Below are 22,767 nucleotides of genomic sequence, written 5' to 3' on the forward strand. Positions count from 1 at the left end.
AAACGTGAAAAGAATTCAGCCTTTTCATGAACGTAAACATTAATGCATGTCACCCATTGCAGAAGATTGTAGCCAGTATTGTCATATTGTTATATTTGCTTGACCCCATATGTTATCACACCTCATAAAGGATTTATAGCCCTTAATGGAAAGTTAAGGTGCACTTGTTTTCCAACATAAACAGTAACATTTGACAATAAATGCTTATTGTTGTGAAATACTTTGCTGTCAGTTCATTTTATAATTTTGGGAAATGTAAAATTATAGCTTTGTGAGCTACCAACTACATCACACGTGAAGAAGGTTAGTTTTTTTGCTAAAGCTACTTTAAAAAAGGCAGTTTCATAAGTAGGGTAGTTTCATATATTTAAATAAACCCTACAAAAAGATGACAATTGTCAACTCAACTAGAATTTATTGCAAATGAGTACCTTCAAAACTCTCTCTCCCTCTCTCTCTCTCTCTCTCTCTCTCTCTCTCTATATATATATATATATATACACACACACACACACACACACACACACACACACACACACACACACAAATACATATATGTATAACCAGAGAAATGTAACAGGATCCCAGTGCTGTATGTGGCATAAAATCAACTATCAGTGACCAAAGATTTTTGCTTCTGCTTAATTTTGGTTTTCTGTAAACAGCTGTTTACAGATGTCACACATCTCTTCAACCTCTGATCCCATTTCTATTTATGCCTAGTTAATAGCCATGAAAAGTCTTTCATTATGAGGCTTCAATGGTACATAAATACAGGATATCCCACTCTGAGAACACATCTTCAGGGTAGATTGTAGTCTCAAAACACACTGACTTGCTACAACAAGATCATTTTGTATGTGTGTGTGTGTGTGTGTGTGTGAGAGAGAGAGAGAGAGAACGAGAGGGGTGGTGTTCTGTATATTTTCTGTGCTCTGTAATGTGCACTGCAGAGTATCCCTCGTTCTTGGATATTTCAGTGGAGATTTAGTCTCTCTTCGGCAGACAGGTATGTCCACTATCATTTAGGCATTTTGTTCACATCTGAATTTGGACTGGATTGTTTTGGATGGTTTCATTAATGGTGTTTGTGTAGAAAATATTTTTTAAAGATTTTTTTCTGCATAGTCCACTTTGCATCTTTGCAGACTTATTTTGAAAACCTAAACTAATTTACAAGAAAAGTTTAAATCGAGTCACATTCCTCAGTTTGTAAGTGGGTGGGTTTAACGTGCTTATTCTGACTCTGTAGGTGTCCGTGCCACCATGAATATTAAAGTCAGTGTACTGTTATTGGCTGTGGCCATCGTGACAGTTCTGGGCCAGAGGAAACGTCCTGTTACTGATGAGTGGAACTACCGTGATGGCTGTGAGTTTTTTGCTTTTAACTGCATTTTATAGGCAGCACACAACATTACATTTCTAATGTATTTCTTTTAGATTTGGTAATATAAGAAATGTACCATTGTTGAGCATTCTGTTCTTCATCCAGCATCTACAACATTCAGTTTTAAGTGCCTAGTCCAAAGATTGAGCACATGAGTTTTGGGTAGTGACCATAATCATAGAGAAGGAAAGCAGAAAATGAAGCCCAGTGCCAGCGGCCTGGATGAAGTTGGATTCTTTGGCTTTGCAGCAGAGAAAGTCAGCATGCGAGGGGTGGCTAACCTCACCCAGGTCCTGGACAACTGGCGATTTGACATCCTGAATGAAATGAAGAATCTCCTCAAGAATGACCACCAGTCGTTGCTGCCTGACTACTCCAGGTAGTAGAAAATGTTTTATACATTCCAAGTGTTGAAAGGACTTTTTCCTGGCTGACACAGTCTGAACCCCAGAGCTTCCTTTGGTCGGCAAATAAACACATCTATTCTCATCTGACGTAAATTACCTAGGACACAGAACGTCTCATTACACCAAAAGAAAGACAGAGAGAAAGTAAATGGATTTTCCATACAACATGGGAAGTCTTTCTGCCCTTTATAGTTTGAGAGTCACTTTTTTTCTTAAACCAGTTGCATTAAAAATAAGCCTGGTCATGCACCAAATATCCAATCTCTCTTTCCATTAGAATTCAGCCCCTGTCTGAGGCTTTGGATGACCTGTACAAAGAGTTCAATGCCCTGAAGGCTCATCTTGGTGACCTAACTGAAAAGTTTGGTCCCATTGAGACCTACATTGATGAGCTGAAGGCTGAAAAAAACACCAACACAGCTCCAGCCGCCCCTATCCGGAGGAAAATCTTGAAGAAGAAAGTCCCAACCTCCTGAATCAAGTTGCTGCTAATGCTTATATCAACGATGATGGAACTCTTTAGAAATGTTTCTGAAATAACTCTAATGCATGTTGCTAGGAAGCAGATATCAAACATGCTCACTGCATTCAACATTTATTGACTTTCAAATAACTGGAATCAATTAGAAAACCATTTAATCTAAAACAACATGACTTTTTTTGTTGTTGTTCCTGATTTGTTATTTTGACCACAATCACAACTGACAATTCAGTCATGGACAAATTTCACTTGTGGCCAATGCTTTGGAATTCCATTAGTTCAAATATTATAACTGCATATTTTATACAATTACACATTTGAGTTCCTGAAAACAAGTATATAGTGCTTACATTGTCTTGGCTCATGTTTAGTCTCTGTATGCTATAAATAAATATCTTTCTATTGCAATGCATTCTGTTGCCTGTTCCGTATAAAAAATTATTGATATATACACACACACACACACACACACACACACACACACCATTCACTCACACGCACCCCTATAGACATTTCAGAGTAGCTAATTCAACTAGTGTACATGCCTTTGGAGGAAGCAGGAGGAAACCGGAGAACCTGGAGGAAACCAGAGCCTGGATTGAAAATATGTATAAAGAAACAATAAAACTAGCAGCCCCGTAATCAGAAGGTTGCCGGTTTGAATCCCGATCCCCCAAGATGCCACTGAGGCCCCCACACACTGCTCCTCGCCTGTCATGGCTGCCCACTACTCAATAAGGGTTGATGGGTTTAAAGCAGAGGACACATTTTGTTGTGTGCACCACATGCTGTATTGCAGTGTATCACAATGACTTTGACTTTACCTTACTGGAAACAACATTGCCTCCAACAGCAGTCAATAAGTCATTAAGTATTTTAAAGCACTAAACATGCATGATCTCTTTTGCTTCCCTGTTCTGAAAGTTACAGTAATGGAGTCTCACAGTAGAAATTTTCAGTATCCTGCAGTCCTGCAGACTGGAAGGGTGGAGCAAAACAAACAATCTGTCAAAAATAGCCACTGGACAGAACGGAAATCTGCAGAAACTTACGTTGTTCTTTTTGTTTTTATTTTAGGTCTGGTATCCCTAATTCAATGTACCATCACTGAATTCAACCACCACCACCAAAAAAAAAATTCTAAACCCGAAAGGTACCTTTTTGCATAAATGCATACAAACCTGCTGTCCTTCATTTGATATATGTAGTTTGCATCTGTGACCAGCAGGGGGGCACCCAGGACTATAACGTCACAACCTCAAGAGGCTGTGTGATTCATACTTAAGAAGTTGAAGTTATTGTAATTTCATCTATATACGTGTTAAATAGTACATAGTGAAACTAAATAACGTTTCTCTTGAACCTGGTGCTACATCTAACATGTGAAGAATTAGACAAAGTTACATACTGACATAAAGTGCATGTGTGCAACACAGACAATATGGGCAACATAAAGAGCAAACAGGCAGTGCAAGAGTAACATTTAACAAAACATGTAGACAACAATGAGACTGACAGGGCTAAACTAGTGAAATATATAATACATGTGCAAAGTAAAATAGTGCAAATACTGCTGTGCAAACAAACAAACAAACAAACAAACAAACAAATAAATAAATAAATAGAATGAATGCCTTTTACATTGTGTGAAGGGACTGACAATACTGGTGTTAATAAACCAACACGGGTTTGTTAATTAAATATTCATTCAAATTTTGCAATAAAACATGATAATGATGCACGGTGACAAATGGGCACATGTTTCTTAGATGTTCGAATGCAAAAGGATTGCCACATTTTTCTTTCTGTTATTTAAAATAACATTTTTTTACACATGGGAAGAGTAGATTGCTTGGCTTGCTTATGGTACATTAGCTAAATTACACTTTTCATTTACATTCCTTTGCTCCTATAAGTTCTTTATAAAGCACCCCAAAGTGCTTGAGAATGAATTTACCCATTTTTTTAAATTTCAAGGTCAATTCTGCATGTCTCAGGTACTAAAACCATTAAATTCACTGTTTGTGCAATATCCTGGCTAGGCCTGCACACACATCTAAGCCACCTTGAGTGAGAACAACTGGGGTGAGCTTTCATTTATTTCACACACACATTTACAGTTCATTATGAAAACTCCTAACTGTAAAATGGGCCTGCTGCCACATGAAAATAAGGGTAGTTTGGAGGGCCATTAAAATGGTCCTCCCAGTCGTGTGGAATATCCAATAAATCTTCTCCGGGTTTATTTGACATTTCAGACGGATGCAGTGACCCAGGTCTAGATCTCAAGAGCACTCCACTCCACCCTCTTCTCCTCTGCTAGCAGCTAAAGAGGGACCCAGACACAGGTGGCCCCTCAGTTAGCTCATCAGATCGGACGTGTTTGTGCTGCTAATGAACGGAACTGTATTGATGGCCCACTTCCCTAAGACTGTCCCAGAGCTGACGGTGTTTTTGGAGTGTGATACCACATTGCTGATGCTATTTTCCTCCAGACTATTTTAACCCGGGTGTAAAGGAGAGGCTGTGATGTGAGATGTGACACAATCATGATTTCAAGCAAATTTTTAAAAACTTTTTAAAACTTTTAAAGGATTCTCTTTTGACAAATCTTCAGAGCTAAAATAAATATTGAATGAGTGATTCACTACAGACAATATAAAATAAAGGCATGGTATTAACCATTTGAGCCATATTAATATATACATCATCATTCAAAATTTCAGGGTCAGTTTTGTTTTTGTTTTGTCTGTTAAAATAGCATCCGGTTCATCAATTCTGTCCATACACTGTAAATGTTGTAAACATCTGAAATGCAGAGGAACCCTGGAGGTCCAATGGAATGCTTTGATCAACAATGCAAGTGTGACACTTTAGAAGCTTCACTGGTATCTAAAAAACTGACTAAACAAACAAGAAAATTTGTCATTCTTCACACTAGTGTCTGGTCTACCAGCAGTTGTGGGTTTGACTAAATCATTATTTCAATATCAATTATCTTTTCTCTATTCAATTTGTAAAATATTCTAAACATTTTATATATTTTCAAGTCTCTTGTTCACCCATTATTTCTTGTTTGTCAAGCCATCCCAATTGGCTTGCTTTATACAAGCTCCAAGAAAGTCCCAGAAAGCAAGGTGACAACAATGCAGTGCTTGATCTGAGTCACACATCTTGCCCAAAAATTTAACAAGGCCTTAAAATGTAAGGTTTTAATCCAAGGATTGGAGGGGTCTGACAAAAGCGAGAGGAGCCAAGGCACTTCAGACAGAAGAATCATGAGGACTTACTTCTAAGTGACCAGATTGCCACAAACATCCATGACCTTGCCCAAAAATTAGATAAATCTTGAAGAAAGTCCTTTGGTATCTTGGTTAGGAACCAGATAAGACTGATTTGAACTTGTGTATTAAGAGCCAAGTTACAATAGGGAATCCTGAGCTGAATAATTTACTTCTCAATTCTAAACATATATTGTATTTAATGCTTATAATTGTAAGTGTAGTAAAGACTGTGTAAAGTGTGGTGATGTGTGCCTTCCTGAATGTATTCAAGAAGCAGATCACCGAAAAACCAGAAATGCACACAGGTGGAAAATATTCCTTTTTTTTTGCAAATGATTCATTAGTCATAATGAACCAAACATTAAATTCATCCCCTAACAATTAAATCATTTCTGTATGTGCTGAATGCCCTAGTTCTGAGTTTGAATCCCTAATTAATACAAATGGATGCAGCTGAGTTAATAAGATAGCGTTTACAGAACACGTACAGTCACGGCAAACCAATTTTACGTACGCAGAGATATTAATTATTCAGGATCCAATAAAGTATTATACCAAGTGGAACTCATATTTACCATAATCAAACATGTATACAAGAAAGTCAATGTATTTCATTTGAAACAATCAGAGCTATAAATACATCTATGCAGGCAGGGGATAGCCTGAAGGAAATGTTTTCTTAAGCATTTCTTGTATCTGCCCTGATCCCTGCCTGTGCTGGAACAAATGATCCTCCATGCATCACCAAGTAGTAAGCTTACATAACTCAGTCAGAGCAATCAATATATGCAGGATTTGCACCAGGGCAGACCAGACACGAGCTTCCAATTTAGCTTTTTGAAAAAGCACCAAATAGAGCGTCTCGATTTCTGGGAGTTGTGTTGTCCGAGAACGAAGCCGCTTTCTTGCTGACGTAATTGTTCTCAGTGCGATTGAGAAAGGTAGGTCTGACCCATCATGGAACATATTGCGAACCGTGTCTTCAGCATCTGTGACAGGGATTAGCTACAGCTGGAGCTGTAAAACAGAGATGGAAAAAGGGATTAGCAGGGATCCTTGTTCAGAAGCTTTCAGCTTCCAACAATTTTTTTTTTCCAAAAAATTAAAGACACTTGACAATAGGGGACATTGAGACAGCTGAATTCGTTTAGTCCTCCATCAGCACTCAGCGCCTACAGTGTCTGCATAGACCAGTTGCAGTCCAGTGGGAGGCCTCCGTGTTTGATGAGATCTTTTAAAGAAATTCTGAACGTCAACTATCATTGAGTCATCCATCTACCATCCATCCTGGAACCACCACGAGAAAGGCAGCCAGACACTGGTCTGATAAAAGACAAACACACCGGGGCCAGTGCAGTACCCCATAGACATTCTGTAATGACAACCCCATAGTCACTACCAGGACGAAAACCATCGGGAGAAATATTTAAAGAAGAGCTGGAGAGCATGCAGACTATGAATCAGTCTGAGTTTTCCTGTTGCAAGACAGCAGCAGCACACTGTGCCACCTTGAAGTGCCACCAATTAACACAAAGTAGAATACTTCACTCTTCCAGAAGATAAGCCTTTGTGTGAAGAGAGAAAGACATTTTGGCATCACTGATGGGCGAACACCTTCACAGTATGACTCAAAAAATGTCAGACGACAAAGACATGTCAGCTGTCAACTCCAGACATGAAGCATTTCCAGTATCAGTATATGCATTGGTAATCCAGAGCGAGAACCCCTTTTCTAATGGAAGCGACTCGCTCCACTTCACTCTTTCGGAAAGGTTGCAGACCGTCAGCAAGAAACCTGGGCATCAGTTCAATTTTAACTGAGCACATTAACAACATGGAATTATACAACTCATGTCATGAATTTATGAGGAAGGGGTAATAAATGAACACATGTTGCACGTGAAATGAATGCGCCTCAGTGGAGGAGAAGACGAAGGGGTGGAGGGGTGGTTTTGCAGCATTTTGGGGAAATCACCATCATCTTGTTATGACAGTTGTCTATTTCACCATTGTCCAATGCAAGAAATAGTAAGAATTCGTGTAAATCAGTCTTCCCTTTTGTTAGCAAGCATGACAGTAAAATAATGTAAAACAACGTAAAATAAAATCGAAATATTATTCCATTAGACCTTTTAACTGGCACACGCCATGGCTAACAGTGAACAAAGCTAATACATGGTTAAGTAATATGGTGACTTCTTCCCGTCACCTCTGTCCCAATTTATATTTCTCCCCCTGTGTTTCCCTGCTCCTTGCCAGGCTTGTCAGGGAATCTGGGCTCCCCTGAGCTCTGGGACACGTTTCGGTGACTGTCATTTCACTCCAATATGGCACTCTACCTCCCGCCTGATGAAAACCAGTGTGCCACAAGCAATCTAATCACCTTGGCTGCCGAAAAAGCACTCTCTAGCTGCACTCAGCTATTCTGCACAGGCTGCACAAAAGTCCTCCTGACAGAACTCATGTTGATCCTCAAAAATGTAATACCTGGATTTTTGGCACCCAGAGGTTTGTTAAAATCAGCAGGATTTGAGTGACAAACCAATCCCACTGAGACCAGGACAGAATCTGAATGGGAGAGGGCTGTGTCAGTTTTGCTAAATGGCACTATTAAATTAAATGAAGTGACGCTTTTTCTATGGTGGAACTATTCCATTTACTGTTTTAGCCACACGTGAAATGAGTTTTGTGGTACTCGGCCCAGTTTGATTGAAAAGTCCTGGAAACCGTTTCTCCTTATGATCTTAGGCTATTTCACCCTCTCATTTCCCAATCACTGTTGTGGTTGTTTGACCAGGATGAATAATTTGAATAACAAATGTTCTGTCTTAACGATTAAAGTTTGCAGCAGTATAATATATCACCATATGGGACTCTGATTAAAATTTGTAATATTAAAATGACTTTATTTAGGGGAATATGACCTTTGAATAATCTTAGCGTGTCTGTGTGTGTGTGTGTGTGTGTGTATATTATTGTATATAAAATTGTTGTATATATAAAATTTTTTTAACAAAAAAACATGTAGACAACAATGAGAAAGAGGCTAAACTAGTGAAATGAGTAATTCATTTGCAAAGTAGAAATAGTGCAAATACTGCGGTGCAAACTGGAACAGTGCAATAATAGTGAAACTGAAGTGAAGTGAAAGTCATTGTCATTGTGATACACGGCACAGCACACAGTGAAACTTGTCCTCTACATTTAACTCATCACCCTGAGTGAGCAGTGGGCAGCCATGACAGGTGCCCGGGGAGCAGTGTGTGGGGACGGTGCTTTGCTCAGTGGCACCTCAGTGGCACCTTGGCGGATCAGGATTCGAACCGGCAACCTTCTGATTACATGGCCGCTTCCTTAACCACTAGGCCACCACTGCCCCCATGCGTGCTCTGTGCTTAGCACAAGGTTAAACAATGTGCAAAATCAACCAAAACACACATTTTACTTACTTACTTTCTTGTTCAGTATGGTTTGCTGTTCTGTAAAAAGTGTGATTTTTGCAGTCATGTTGCAGCTTTCCAGTCCTACTTCATCCTATTGGAGTCACTTTCATTAAAAAGGAATGCTTTGCTTTCACAGCAATTACTCTCTACTGTGCCCCTACCATTGCCAGTCATTAAAATGCTTGGCCATATTATTCTACTGGGTGATCAATAAATGTTGCATATTCTTCAAACAAAAGCAAATGTCAAATTCTTCTGATAATTACTGACCACCTCTATCAGGCAAAAGAGAAGACGGGCAAACATCAATAATGCATGATAATATTATAGCCAAAATTTGTTCATGAAAATTCCTGTCAAACCATCGGTTTAAATTTCCATTTTAAACAGCTTCTCTGCAGAACGGCCTGTAATTAATGTCAAAGGAAGCAGCTATATTGGAGAGGGCTAATTAACTCAATTTCAGATGTTTCATTAAATTGCTGGCAGGACTCTGGAGTCGTCTTTTCTAAAAAAAAAAGGAAGTAAAAGAAATCCCCAAATTTCCGAGGCACTTTGAGAATTGGGTGTCAGCTTGGTGGCATCAGTAATAGATCTTTTAGCTCCTGGGCCAGTGACCAACTGGGATTAGTGTGGCTGTCTGCTTCTCTACCTGGCTTCTAATTTCACACCATCTCTCTTTTGTTTTTTACACACTTCTGAATGGCTCCATCAGTAACAAGAAGACTAAAAATGTTCTTTATTTTATGCTTTCAAATGTGCAATTTATTTCAGTAGACATTTTTCTCTGAACCTCGATTCCTTGAGCCCTTTTTTCATAGGGGATCAGACTTTGTCACATCATCTCATGCCTGGGTTGTTTTTTCTGTGTGCCAATGCACCATGGCTGGCACGGTTGGCATCAGGGGACTGACGGTGGCAGAGATGCTGACAGAAGGGCCATTCAGTGTGACAGAGGCACAAAGCTTTCCTCCCAATATCCAGCAAAAGCCAGATCTCTGGATTTGCTGGGCGCCAAACTCATCTTTTGGATTCGGGAGCAGCAGAATGGAAAGGCAGGACTGGTTTGAAAAGGACCAGCCGGCCCCAGTTAGAGTTCCCATCTAATCCGGCGTCAAACACCAAGCCAACCGCTTCTGACAGTAAACAGGGAAGGTCTTCTACTTCTGAGATTCTTGAACGATGATAAAAACATTGTTTTCCCTATTGATGAGGAACATTTTGTGATTAAGATTTTTGAGTAAGGAAAGTGCTCGTGTAACACCTCTCTGTAAAAACCTCTCTGTAAAAACCTCTCAAAATGCACAGCTCCTGCCTTTGTGTGAACATGTATATGTAAGGAACCAGCAGTAGACAAGACCTCGATAGCTTGTGTAAAAATATTGCAAAAGCTATTTTACTGTCTTTCAAAAAGTCACTCATAAATGTTGAGGTTGTGGCGTAGGCTAGTTTCCAAAGCTTAAAACGTTTTGCAGGTCAGTTGCAGGTCATGGAACATGTTTCCCAATCTGTATTATATGTTATTATGAAGCTGTCACTTCTTTAATACTTCATTTCAAAGACTTTGACATTTATGTAACGCTCAAATAAACATGGAAATATCTGTGCATAAGGCTGTGACCTTTGTATTGATCTTTGTAACCAAATCAATATTTTCTTCTCTTGCACATCACTTACAGGTGCAGAGCAATTCTCTGTGGGGCAGATGAACCTCGCTGAAAATAGCTTTTTGACACTCAGAAGGACTCCAGATCTGACCCAAATGAAGGACACGGATCCATCATGGCTCCTGCCTGCTTAGTCAACACCCTCACGAAGAAACAGACGCCTGGAACCACAGGAGAGGCTCTCGCGGCTCCGTTTCCATATTCATAACCCCACAGAATTTGACTAGAGTCGCTGGGAGGATTTCCATGTGCCCTGCAGTCGAGGGACGCCTTCACAGCCCCGTCATTACCATGCTGTGCTTTTTCATTAACAATCCCTGGCCCCCAGGAACGTACATGAGGCTCATATTTGAGAGAGCTGCAGTGGGTATTGTTCCACTCCTGTCCTCCCATCTTAATAAAAACGTCGCCTATGTCCTGTAGTCTATACAGGCGAAGGTGGGCCTTATAGCAAAATCTGCACTGACACCAAGCAGGAGGATCCTGATCTGGATTAAAGCTGAAATAAACTCTTCCTGTTAACATACCACTTTTGGCAGCCCTGAGAAAACAGCTGAGGGATGTGTTCTCTACAGCCGTCTGGTCTGGTCTTCACACCTTCGTGCCTTTTGTTTTCTTCATCCCACTCAGTAAAACTGGAAGACTTTCATATTGAAAACTATTTCAAAGAGACCCCAATCATGAGGATATAATCAAGGTATAAAAAAGTTATACCCGATAAAGGAATTTAATATCTTATTTGAGGGATGCTGAGAATGACAAACAATGTGAGAACACCGGCCTGAACTGTATATTTACTGCTTGACATCAAGTTCCTTCAGACAAACAAATCAGCAGGCGAGCAGGCGAGGCTTCAGACCTGTCATCATATTCCTCACTCATTTCTAAGGCAAGCATCATGGGAAGGCTTTGGCCGGGACCTGTGGGCATGTGGGACACACAGGTGGCAGGACCCCAGACCCAACATGCTCCAGAGTCATCCCCCACGGACTTTGGCCAGCCATTGTGATCCAGTAGGCACTTGTTATTTTCGAATCTTTGTGCCGCCCCTGTGCCATCTGTTCAAGTCAGAGGGGGATGAATGATGTCCTGTGAAACAATGTCTTATTAAGCATACCTTGGTATGAGGACCAAATCTGGGTCAAAACTGCCCAGTTCTTCTCAACTACTTTTCCAGGGAGCGCTGAGCGCAGACTTCCACCCGACTCCGGCCGGCGAATTAGTGCTGGCAATGATTCAGAGAGCTTTCACACCGTCGGCCGATCTAGCAGGTGGTTAATATCGGGGCTCATGGCGTGGGTCGCTATGAAAGGTACAGCTATGAAAAGAATACTTCTGGGGGATGCCAGGTGGCGAGTGTCACTCTCCGCCACCTGCCACACAGAGGCGACCAGATGCTTCCTGCCTGGGGGGAGGGCTGGGGGAAAAAGAAAGGGGGAAAATATCCTGTCCCTCAGAGACTCCTGAGGGTCCTGTATGCGGGGTGTTAATGTCAACTTTGCATTAGTCCAGATAAGTGTTTCATTAAGCGCCAGTGCCTGGCTGAGATGCAACTTAAAAGCTTCTTTGATCACTCTGGAAGGTTAGTTCACTGAGGAAGGGACGTTAGAGGCAATATAAAAAGTTTTTATTTTAAGTGGATATTATAAGGTACTTAAATGGTGGAGCTCAGATGACATCATCACCCACCCCCGTATTATGACAAACTTCAATCCATGCTGTCCCAACTGAAAATTTATGTCAGCCAGAGCTTCACAGATGGAACCTTGGTTGGCACCTACAGTGACTCCTGACTGTTTCCTTCCAATCAGAATTGCAAATTGGGGTCTGGTGGAACAATGAATTGCATCTCCTACTGTTTGGCTTAAAAAATATCCTTCTGGCAAACTTCACACTGTGGGTAGAGTGTGTGTCCCACCAATCTCCCTCTGATCAGACCTACAGTACCGTCATTTAAAAATGTCCTTGTTTTTCTGGCTGGTGAAAAAACACCTGATGTCTGGTGGTATGATGTACTAAAATGTATATATATATATATATATATATATATACACACACACACACACACACACACACACACACACACACACATATTAGTGGTGGGCCGTTATCGGCATTAACGTGCTGCGTTAACTCTTATCGGGCGATAAAAAAAATATCGCTGTTAATCTATTCACAAAGTTGGGTTGGGAGCTGGGTCTATACTACGCAAGCTATTGTGCCGGAGTTAAATGATTACACTAGCTTTATAAGTATATTTCTTCTTTCTTGTGTCTTTTATTTTCTTATTTCCTAAAGACTTTTATTTTGTTTTTGAGACCCGGTTCAGGTCTCTTGGACACATGGCGTGAGATGTGAGAGGTGCGTGGGGTTTGTGTGCAAAAAGTTATTTCTTTCATTTTAATTTATGTACATATTAGGAATATTTTGCATGTGTGTTATTTTGTGAATATTTTTTTTAGGTTCTTTTAATACTGTATATTGTAGAGAGAGGTGCAGAAAGACGCGATGTGTGACGCAATGTTCTGACGCGACCTTGCTTTTTGTACAGGAATGCAGTATTGTAAATTGTGAATGCTTTATGTTAATGTTCAGTTCTCTTGGACACATGGCGTGAGTTGTGAGAGAGAGAGGTTCAGAAAGATGCGATGTGTGGCGCGATGTTCTGACGCGACCTTGCTTTTTGTACAGAATACACTTTGCACAGATAATCTCTTGGGTGTCAGCTCATCATTTGTGGTTCAAGAAACGAAATCAAAAAGTTACACAACGCAGAAGAAGAACCGCTATGATGACTTTCACCTTGATATTTTAGCACGGATGTCTTCGAACTGTGAAATTACCACATCAAACGTGACGTACATCTTATTGAACATAATTGTCACAGGGGGAATTCGATGGCGTACTTGCAGACATACTTTGGGCGTGGGGATAATCCGTCGTACCGGTAGAGGACACTGGGCGAGCGGGGCAGGAGGACCGGAGGCGCCTGGCCGGCGAGGAATGAGGAAGCAATGGACGCGCTGCAACGCAGCGGGGAGTCAGTTCGGGATCTTTGGGAAGGACCGGGCAGAGGAGAACCGGAAGACGGCGGGTTTCAGGATGGTCTGGGATCTTGGACTGGACGGGAGTAGGTCTTGGGCGGCAGGACGGTAGGGGAGCATGGAATCCCGTCTTAACCGATGGGTCAGGTAGGTTCAAGGTCAGGGGCAGGTAGAGGTTGTAGTCAGGAAGTTCCGGTCGGGGTTCCTTTCGTGGTTTCCAGGGGATCAGGCAATTCTCGAAGTCGTGGGCAGATGAAGGTCGTATTACAGGAAGGTACAATTATCTTAGGTCGGGGTGAGAGAGCTAGCGTCTCTGGCGAGTAAACTCATACAAAGAGCGGGCGTGTCTCCTTGGGGTTACCTCACTTTTACACTTGCCACCGCCCGCTTCCATTTCCTCTTCCGGGTCGTCGTCTCCCAGGCTGGTGAGGCGCCCTCTAGCGGGCTGGAGGCACGTTGGCCATGACAATAATTTATTTTCATCACCAATTCATAGTAGTATCATAGTAGAACAGCTTTCTCAAGCAGTTTGTGATGCATTTTGGAAACAGGAGATGAGCCCCTGGTCTAATGCGCCACTTGGCTTGAGAAACCCGTTCTCAAAGACTTACTTTTAGTCATTATTTGGGTAGCACACATATTCTGAATGCCTTCGGTAGAATTCAAATGAGCCATTTTAATGTACTTTAATGTACATTAATGTACATTAATCTAGATTAATCTGTAATTTAATAATGTAAATACTGGTGTTGGCAATTCTTAAAAAAAACTGTGCTCAGGAATTGAGTTCTCAGATTATATCAAAATGTAGGATGTATCCCCATTATCTGTATTTAGTAAGGCCTCATTTGTTTGATATTGGACACCTTTAACACATAATGGTGGGTTTGAATGTAAATCTCTTTTTACAACCTCAGCATTTTCAGTGTATTTTTTGTATATACTGATTAAGTGCTGATTTTCTGACAGGTGACTCTTTTGAACTGTTATACAATTGAAGTAATGAAATCTTAAAAACATTATTTCAGATGGTTTCTTTGTCTAGGCAAACTCTTAAATGCTAAACTTTAATGTTATTTTTAAAACATTAATATATAGCTATAAAATAAGTCATCAAAGTACAGGGATGATGGAACTTTTAATTACCCAGGGACTTGATGTTATGTAATAAAGTAATGAATTAAACAATTAAAACAATCTCAGTTCAAAATATATGAAGCAATAATAAACACTATGCAATCTTGAACAAATTGCTTTTTTTAAATACTTAGGACATCTATATTGAAGGAATTCCATTTATATTGTACATTGTTGTAACCAGAGGTGGGTAGTAACAAGTTACATTTAATCCATTACATTTACTTGAGAAGCTTTTTGAAAAAATGGTCCTCTAAGAGTAGGTTTACAATTCGATTACATCTTTGTTTACAACTTTTTACTTGTCCTTGAGTACATTTGTTATTTAGAAACTGTACTCTTACTTCGCTACGTTGGGCAACACTTGTCTCGTTACTTTTTAAAACCATTTATAAGCTTTAACGTCTGACCGCCGTTACATCTAACATGTTTCACCATTCAGACGTAGCAGCAATAATTACATGACACCGTTTCACCAATTAGACATAGCCATGCAGTCACATGGCCTCACACAAACTGTGGTGGGCAGAGCAGTTCAAATAGTATTCCCATACATATGATAAGTATTATATTTATATCATAATTCAACCCTCGGTTTGATGTACAATCAATAATTCCAAAAATCCAATAATGTTCATTTGCACAACCAAGTACAGATTTCTGTTTTCTCTCTTTTGATGCACAGTTGTCTCATGTGCCTTTACAGCACAATCAATGCACAATGTTAACATATGGTGAAGCACAAAGTAAAAAATGATGAGTGCAGATTTGCATGACTGATCTGTTGTTACAGAAGACGCAAAGAGTAAGCATACGCAACATCGCCACCAGACTCACTGAAATGATTGCTAGAAAGACCCCGGTTCAGCTGAGGAGGAACGTCAGAATGGAAATTGTGTATGTACTATAATCTTTCTCAAAATACAATAATGTTAAGCTGTTGGTATGGTACCCTTTTAGCTTATGCAAACATTTTGTTAAATGGTGCCAATACATTGTTTATAAAAAATATATGAGATATTACAATCACTATAAATATGCTCTATGCTCTTAATTGAGAACATTTTTGGATGACTAATTTTACTTGTACTTGAGTATTATTATTTTGGAGTAACGCTACTCTTATTTGAGTAAAATTGTTGGCTACTCTACCCACATCTGTTGTGACCACTGACGCCATCAACACACTGACATTTTCCACTGGTGTGACGGTTTCTGTTCAAACACATGGAAGACAGTAAATGTTTGTGTAGGTGTGTTTCATGTCCGTGCCAGCTCTGTCCCCCACAACACTCTACCCCTCCTTTGAGTATTAGGGTCTGTGTCTTTGTCATCACAGGTGGACAACCTTCTTTGACCTATGGATTGCGTACAGCCTGTTGCGTGTGCAAGCGGAAGATGAATGGAAGACAGCATTCAGTACAGCCTCAGGCCATTATGAGTACAAAGTGACGCCCTATGGCCTTGCCATCGCCACGGATGTCTTCAAGAGGTTCGTGAATGATGTCCTCAGGGACATGTTGGTGAAATTCGTTGTTGTTTATATCGATTATATTTTGGTGTTTTCCAAAATCCACCATGTGAGGGCAGTTCTCTCCCTACTGCTGTCGTGCCAGTATGTGAAGGCTGAGAAGTGTTTTTTTTTTTTTTATGAGGGAGGTGGAATTTCTTGTCTACCACATTAGCTCAGAGGGGATCTCTATGGACGAACCGAAGGTACAGGTGGTGACTGAGTTTTTGAAGCCCTCCACCATTAAGGGGTTGCAGCGCTTTTTGGGGTTTCTGCATGAAAGGGTGTCCGCTCCCTGAAGGAGTGTTTTGTCAGCAAAACTCCTAAAAAAGCCTGAGCCAATGTAATGTTATGTTGTGGAAATTGATGCCGCGGAGATGGGGCTGGGGGCGGTGTCGTTGCATTATCATGGCAACCCCTAGAAGCAACACCCATATGCTCTTTTATTTGTGTAAGGTGACAGAGGACTGGGAGGGCTATGGCCCCGAGCCTGGCCAGATCGTCGCAGCGCCTGCGTCCCCGCCCCAGACCCAAGACGGGTCCTTGCTTCCAGGTTGGAAGCGCGCCTGAAGGAGGGGGTGCTGTCATGTCAGGTGCAGATTGTTGTGTGTCATTCGCTCTCCTACAAAAGACCCGGGTGATCTGGAGTCTACATAGCTGATCACCGAGGTGTTTCCCTGTGTTGTGTGCTTCCCCCAGACTGGTTTGTGCTGTGTTTCTTAATGTGTCTATGATTGTGCCACACAGGATTGACTCACCCTAGGAGGATCCGTGGCCATTTGTTTTCCAGCCTTTGTGCAAAGCACTTGTGGAAGCGGACTAGCAGACAGCTGTATTGGCAGCCCTGCATGACTCCAGTTGCAGCACTGAAGGGAATTCTATTAAGCGCACAGCGTGGTGGTTGGTTTCTGCCTTTTGACTCTTTTGTTTCACCCCTAAATAAACTGTTCATTTGTTTTTCATCCTAGGTTTCCATCATTTCTACTCCCAACACCTCGGGTGTGACAGTGTGTGTGTGTTCTGAAACTGAATGTGTGCATGAGATTAAAAGTGGGGGAGGAGTGGGAGGAGTACAGTATGTTCAGGAATACAGTGGTAAACCCTACAGAATCAAATCCCTAAGTATGAGGGAGAGAAGCATGTTGATAGAAACAGTGACTTTATTGAACTGAGGGGATTAGGGTGCTTCCTCTCACTTGTCCTCCTCGAGCACCCAAGCTAACAAAAACACCAAATATCTCTACATTTACATTCACAATGGGCAATTTAGCCTGCAGTGAGGACTGCAACATGCCATATAGATCAGCCATCACATTGTATCTTTTAGGATTTCCATGGTAATCAAATTCATGAAATAAAGTTTATTCAATATTTAAGTAGATTTTCTATGGTGACACCTCTAGACCACAGATGATTGGCATCCTTCCTATTAGAGTAGTTTGCACAGGATGCAACTTTATTCCTAGTATAAAAATAATTTATTATTCACTGTCATCCACTGTCAATGCTGCAGTCAAACACACAGCAAATGAGGATATTAATGGTACTTTTAATAATTATTACACTGCATTTAAGAATAATCGCTGAGTCCCTTGGCCATTACCACTAGTGAGAGTCATAGGGAGCATGTGTATCACAGTTTGAGAATAGCATCCTAAAAAGTCAAGTGTATCACAGCAACTTAAAGATATAAGATCCTTTGTTCTCTAACGAAATACGTTGAGACAGGGTAAAACCGGTCAAAGTGATTCATAATTGGATAGTCTGACATCTTGATTAAAGCTCCTGCTCTGTCATAAAGTGGAGGTCATCTCTGAAGCAACCCATAATTTGATTAACTTGTCCCTGTAGCCCCCAGAGTTAATTTAAAAAGGAGGAGGTCCCTTAATATCTGTTTATCAAAAGAAATGATAAAAAATTGTCAAAAGGAATCACATATGAAGCATGCCACTAAAAGGACAAACAGAAGTCAACTAATTTTTCCTTAAAAGGAAAAGGCTCTGATTTTTCCTTTCTAAAGTAAAAAATAAAAGATTTTAATCATATGTAATCAAGTCTTGCACTGCGTTGATTAAATGATTAATAGAATTCAGGCAAAAGAACAAAAAGTCAAGATGTGCCAACTCCAGACAGAGGCAAAAAAGCTTTCTTCTGCACTGTGCTTCAGTGTATATTACGATGTATAACTGTACTACACATAAAGAATAATTAAGGAATCATAAGCATCATACTGAATCTCCTGACACCCTGGTTAGCGAGTCCAAAAAGTAAAAATGGAAATTCTGGCAAGATTAAATGAAGTTATGAACCATGGTTGTGTGAATGAATTGTGTTATTTAATCACTCAGAATTTTTCCTATTTACTGAACATCACACCAAATGCTATTGTTAGCCTTCATTGTAGAAGCCAAAGTCCAGCAGATGCTAACCCTGCTATTTTTTACCAATGCTTTCTCTCCAAATGGGAGCATGTTGCAGCGATCTGAACAAACCATCTGTTATTTGAGAGATAAAGCTGTAAATTTAGTGTCAAATGGAAGAGCCGTGGTCACCGCAGTACAGTACCAAGAAACGGATCTATTACCGACAATTGTCGTGTGTTCAGTGCACCACAATCAGACACACTGAGTTTTTTCTTGCCATTTCTCGTAGGTTTTCAAAATAGGCAGCTTTGGTGGAGTGGGTTATCTCATGCAATCTGGCCCAGACAGACTCACATATGAGACTTGATGAATGCTTCGCACAATGGCTCTTATCTAGGACTGGCGACGCCGTGAAAATACCGGCCCTATCCTGTTCCTTTCTTCCTTGCTTTTTTTCCCGTCCCCTTATGCAGAGCTTCCAATCAATAGCAGTTATCATGCCACGCCAGGTCTGCCGGCTCGATGATGAAAAGAGTGGTTGTGCCGGAGACGACTGCTGGAGCTTGAGCATCGGCGCTAAATTACTTCTCTGTCAGTTTTCTCCAAGAGTGACCTGTTGACGAGACAGGAACCTGGCTTCAGATGGAGCAGGCAACATGCACGCAATTCCGTGGCCATGAATGAAAACTTGACCACATTATTAACATGACACGCCACCAAAAACGAAAAAGGTCCTGTTTTATCACGCTTCTAATGACAGCAAAAATGTCATCACATCATGCACTGTGCTATGCGGGGTAATGAGCGAGTGGCAGGCGTCAGGCAATTTTTGGGCTACACGGATTGTGTCAAAATGATACACAGCCACCAAACAAATAAGTGAACAACAGCAGCAAAACAATGCAGGGCCAATGTATATTTAGCAGATACAGTCCGCCCACAGGGTCCCTGCTGTCAAGCCTACACACCCTCTTCAGCGTAATCATGCACGAGCGTCCTTATCTTACTTGAGCTTAGGCTAATGGTAGGTGGTGGAGGAGAGGACATACAAAAAAAAAAACCAAACCAAAAGAAACACTGCTGAACAGTGTGTGGACCTTACTTTTACATTTATGGCATTTATCAGATGCCCTTCTCCAGAGCTATTTACAGTGTCTTGCTCAAGGACACAATGGTAGTAAGTAGGGGGTTGAACTTTGTGTTCTTCTGGTTCATAAGCTAGTGTGTTAGCCATTAGATTACTACCACCTTGAGCTCATGAATCTTTTTAAATTATCATTGAACTAAAGTGACCCATATATTCATTGGTGATCTGAGTCTTTAGAATGTGGATAATTACCAGTGAGCTGAACAGAAGGTCTGTATAGGCTAGTGTGAAAGGAGCAATATGGGAGATTGAAGGTCAATGAAAGTGTGGGGCACAAACAAAAGTGATGAGACCAAGGTTTTCTTGGTATGGTGAGATGTCCCTGCTCAAGGACAAACGACCCCTATATGAGAACTTCTTTTAGAGGTACTGCCTAGCAACCAAATGCCATTGTCTTAATTGGGAAATTAGGACAATAGCCAGACACTGTTTAAAGGCACAAATACTTCAGATATTAAAGAATAAACGTCTGTCGGTTCCCATTTGTGAAGCATCAGAGGAAGAAAAAAATTCCCTCCCAGTTGCTTGAGCCTGATGCTGCCTTTGGAAGGTGCAGTGCCTTTGTCCTTCCTAGGTATCAATTGACGTCACTGGGAGTAGTTTAAACTCTAGATAGAGTAAACTCTATTCACAGATACTTTTCAGAGATGCTTCCTGCATCTCAAGGACAGAAAAATGGTGTTCACAGCTAAATGGAGGAGCAGTTATAGAGTAAGGCTAGATTCGATGACAGGGCATTTTCTGTGGTGACATCACTACACCACGGCATCTAGGCATCCTTCAGTTTTCTAAAAATTGTGATGCTCATGAAATTTTTAAATTACCACTTGACAGCGTGAAATTTTTATGGTTGTCAGATATCCAACTACATATATCTCAGCTAAAAAGAATTTATTCTTTTTGATAATTTGCCTGATGTATTGTGAGTTATGTTTGCCTTTTGCAAGTAGTTTGTGTTTGCTAGTTGCTATTTCCTAGAATAAAAAAACTCTTCAGTATGACTCTGATATTGTTTAAGGCGAGACGACTGCTCGTCAGTGTAATATATTACAAACAAAGCCTGGAATTGCATGTTTTTTTTCCCCCACCGAGGCACATTAAAGATTAAAAATTTATCCTTCACTGTCCTTTTGGTGTGTCATATTTTCCCTTCCAAAACAAGTCTCGCTTTAGACAACTGGGCCTGGTAAGACAGAGGCACACGTCTGGGCGGCCATCCATCAGGATTTTTACAATCTCACGAACCCAGCCTGGCAACAGGAGGATGGCGGTACAGAAGAAGCAGGAGAGACATCTGATGGCTTGTAAAGATTCCTGTTTCAAAGCCCTGGACAGAGAGAACCCATAATTGGAATTGACAAGCTGGCTTGCTATCTTGGTAAAAGGCTCCATTTATTATCTTATAAGGAGTAAAAAGTCAACGGTTTTGGAATGGAAGCTAAGAAAACACAAATCATATCTTGGACATAAATACAAACACGATTCACAGTGAGAGAATGGAGAAGGAGAGGAGAGAATACTTCTACAGACAAAACTGACAAAGGATGAATAAAACATGGATTACTGTAGCAAGTGAAAGTCTATACCTAATTGCCTTTGCCAAGGCACAGAGTTGTGGGAATATATATAAATATATATTCACACACCTAATAAATATATATTCACACACCTAATTGCCTAGGTGTGTGTGTGTGTATTTTGTATATAAACACACACATATATATAAACACACACACACACACACACACACACACTTATACACACTCCTAATTGCCTTTGCCTAGTGTGTGTGTGTGTGTGTGTGTGTGTGTGTGTGTGTGTGTGTGTGTGTGTATATATATATATATATATATATATATATATATATATATATATATATATATGGAGGGGGGCAGAAGAGGGGTGTAGACAGAAAGGGAAAAAGAGACACTCAACAAATTACATTATTCTTGGCTGAGATCTGGGGTTGATATGCCAGACCCCAGATGCATTCATTATAAAGTAAAATATTTGAATATTTGGAAAGATGTGAATTTTTTTGTAAGACATCAGTCAGTCAAAGTGCTTCAAGAGATGAAAAAATGAATAATTAAAACTTCCACTTTTCTGTCCTCCAGTTCCAAAGAGCTAAAGAAATCAATTCGACATGGAGAGCTTAACACCTGTTCGGTTTATATCTATGCCTGGGCAATCTGTTGGCAGAAATATATAATAAGGGAGCAACCGAATCTAAATACAATGGCCAGAAAAGCTTAAATAGTGCATTTTCACACTTTGGTATCATATGAATATATTTTATATATTTATTTTTCTTTCCATCTGTTTTGTTTCGGTTTGGTGAAATTGTGACCATTAATCTCGCTGACAGTCGTCTAGTGTGTTAAGCAGAAAAAACAGAATGCTGTTTTTATGTAATACCTACAAAATGTTGCTGTGTTACTGTGTGATTTCATTTCACACATGCTCTAGTCACATGGCAAAAAGATCTGATGTTGGGGCAATTTAATAATACACCAGCAGTGTGTTATTAAATTTGGTCCATATTTGTTTCAGTTATGAATAAAATGGCATGCCTTAACAAGTGCTAATGCAAATATGAAAGTATACATTAATGTGACATTTACATTTACAGTCTGGCCTGTTACCCAAGAAAAGGACCGTTTTTGAACTGAGGCCGTATAAAGGATTGGATGGACAGGGAGAGGCAGATAAACTAGTGGTGTCACTTACTGAACTGCTTGAAGTAAATCTAAGGTCAACCAAAAAAAAAAAAAAACAGGCGAATCCGCTTGCCTAGCATCAATCTGCAGCATTTATTGTAATAGTCTTGTTTATCCCGACCAAGGAGGAGGCCTGGATTTATTGCGCTTTTCACTCGAGTGTCCGCAGCGCTGACA

This window comes from Denticeps clupeoides, chromosome 7 (genome assembly GCF_900700375.1).
Source record: "Denticeps clupeoides chromosome 7, fDenClu1.1, whole genome shotgun sequence".
In the NCBI taxonomy this organism is placed as follows: domain Eukaryota; kingdom Metazoa; phylum Chordata; class Actinopteri; order Clupeiformes; family Denticipitidae; genus Denticeps; species Denticeps clupeoides.